The sequence below is a fragment of the Pteropus vampyrus genome, unplaced genomic scaffold (assembly GCF_000151845.1).
Source record: "Pteropus vampyrus isolate Shadow unplaced genomic scaffold, Pvam_2.0 Scaffold301, whole genome shotgun sequence".
NCBI lineage: Eukaryota > Metazoa > Chordata > Mammalia > Chiroptera > Pteropodidae > Pteropus > Pteropus vampyrus.
Genome location: NW_011889082.1, coordinates 603,322 through 606,286, shown reverse-complemented (window position 1 = coordinate 606,286; position 2,965 = coordinate 603,322).

Sequence of the window (2,965 nt, the reverse complement as noted above, 5' to 3'; positions counted from 1 at the left end):
TTCTAGTTTTATTGTTGTTTTTGGCAAAAAGGCAAATCTGGTACCATTTACTCTATCATGGCTTTTTAAAAGTTGTTGTTTTCCATAATTTCTGTTGTTTATGCATGATTGTTAGGAAGTTATCTGTTCAGATTTAAAATTTTTTCCAATTTGAGGGTTTATGTGTGTGAGTGCATGTTATATGTGATAAATTCTTGTAAACACTACATAGGTGTTTGAAAAGTATTCGTATTCTCTGTGCATCAAATAAAAGGTCCAAATTTGTCTACTCGAACTTCTAAATTCTAAATCTAAATGAAGAAATTGTATATTTTACATTCTTATTTATTATTTTCTTGTAATAGTTTTATTGAGATACAATTCACAAACCATATAATTCATCCGTTTAAAGTGTATAATTCAATGGGATTTTAGTATATTCACCGAGTTGTGCAACCATCACCACAGTTTTAAAACATTTTCATCATTTCCAAAATAAATCTCTTACCTCTTAGCCATCGTTCCTCAATCTTCTCATTATCCCAGCTCTAGGAAACCAGCAATCTGCTTTCCATCTTGATAGATTTGCCCTATTTTGGACTTTTCATATAAATGGAACTATATGTGATTTTTTATGACTGGCTTCTTCAGTTAGCATAATGGTTTCAAGATTAATCCATGTTGTAGTTTGAATCAGTGCTTCATTCCTTTTTATGGTTGAATAATTCCATTGTGTCGATACTACATTTTGTTTAATCATTCATCAGTTAATGCACATTTGGGTTGTTTCCAACTTTCGACTATTATGAATAATGCCGTCATGAGCTTCATGCACAAGTCTTTGTGTGGACATGTTTCCATTTCTCTTGGGTATATTCTGACAGTGGACTTGATGGGTCATATGATAATGCTATGTTTAACATTTTAAGAAATTGCCAGACTTTTCCCACAGTGGCTGCACCATTTTACATTCTCAATGTGGTGTATATGATTTTCAGTTTTTCCACATCTTTACCAACACTTGTCATCTGTGGTTTTGATTATAGCCATCTTAGTGTGTGTGAAATAGTCTTATTTATTTTTGACTGTTTGAGTTGTTAATTTGTAAAGTAGTCCTCTTAAGTTCTCCTATCATGTCTCAATAAATTATAGCTCTTTCCCAAAGAGCTATACTCCATGCATTATACTAAGTATTGCGTGTAGAGTAGTAAACATAGTCCTTTTCTACACAGTGCTGACAATTAACAAGTCAACAAAATTTATGATTTAATAGTAAAAAGGAAACATACATTAAAATGGTGGAAGATAAACCGTGTGAGTTCTCAAAGGAGTAGCAGGATCCTTATTATTTGGGAACTCTTAGAAATGCAAATTCTCAGGCCCTAGCTCAGATTTATTAAGTCAGAATCTATGGGGGTGGGACCCAGAAATCCATACTTTACAAACCCTTCAAATGATTCTGATGTTTATTACATTTGAGAACTACTGTTTTAAAACATTCTAATGCCCGAGCCCTTCCCTCCAAAGATTCTGATTTAATTGGTCTAGAGTGATGCTGGAGAAAATATTTTTTGAAAAGAATCCCATGATTCTAATATGCAGTTAGAGTTGAGAAATAGTGGGCCAGATAAGGCAAGGTTTTGAGAACCATTGTCAGGAGTTTGGATTTTATTCTAAATGCAATAGAAGTCTTTAAAAAGGTTTAAGCAGATAAATTCTGTGATCTGATTTGTGTTTTAAAAAGATGTCTTAAACAAAACAAAACAACAAAATAACAACGACAACAAAACAATGTCTCCAGCCAAAGGATGGAAACAATCTAAATATCCATTAGCTGATGAATGTTTAAACGAAAGTGGTATACAGTTATACAAATGAATGAGAAAATTTTCTGTACATTATATAGAGTTATCTCTAGGATACATTTTAAATGAAAAAAAGTAAAATGCAGAGCACTGTTTGTAGTGGTCTATCTTTGTGTAAGAGAGGCATACATATGTTTATATTTTCAAAGCAGTGGAAGTAAGTATAAATCAAAATCTAATAAAATTGTTTCTGTGGGAAAACAAGATGGGAGGGCAAGGCAGGGATAAGTAAGACTTTTGTCAAGTTACTTTGTTATATCGTTTTGACTTTGGAACCATGTAAATATTTTATATATAAAAATTGAATTAAAAAAATAAAATAAATCTAAAAAATTGAAAACAAATGGAAACAAATGGCCACAACTTCATATCCAGTTGATGCTAAACCACATAAAGATAATCATTACTAGAAGTGACTTTAATGTGCAATATTTTGAGTTTACATCCGTATCTGGATATATCCTAAGAACAAAAACCTACAAAGAAATATTAAATTGCATTCAGTAGTCTTATTGTTTTAAGTAAGACTAGTATTGCTATTTTTAAACTATTATAGGTCTATCATAGGGTAAAGAAAATAAGTAATTATGTTATTGTTAAAAAACCAAGATTTTTCAGTTTAAGAGAAATGAGACACATATAAAACCAGAGAAGTTAAGTAAACACCCTGTATTCTTAACTTTGAAATGGAAATACCAATATAATTTGATTTTTTTCTCTCCTAACTCTGAAAGACCTAAACACAATAACAGTGCCATAGCAATCGCACCCCTAGTATTTAAATTGTGGATTTTCAACTAAAAGGAACTTAGGTTCCTTGGGAAAATGGCTGATTGCAGATTTGGAGCAAGAAATGTATTAAGATAAACTTGGAAAATCTCACTGTGCCAGAGAACAAGCAAGCTATACAAGACTAATGGAAAAAGTCTAGACGTCATTAAAAGAACAATTGTTGGTTATATCATGATAACCAACAATGGTGAAAGTTCTTTACGGAAGAAGCTCACCTAATAAATGGAGAAGGAATGATAGAAATAGAAAATAACTGGTTTGCAACCATAGTGGGCCTAAGCAACATGTTTGTCAATGAATGTTAAAGCTGTAAAGCAAAGAGTTAATGA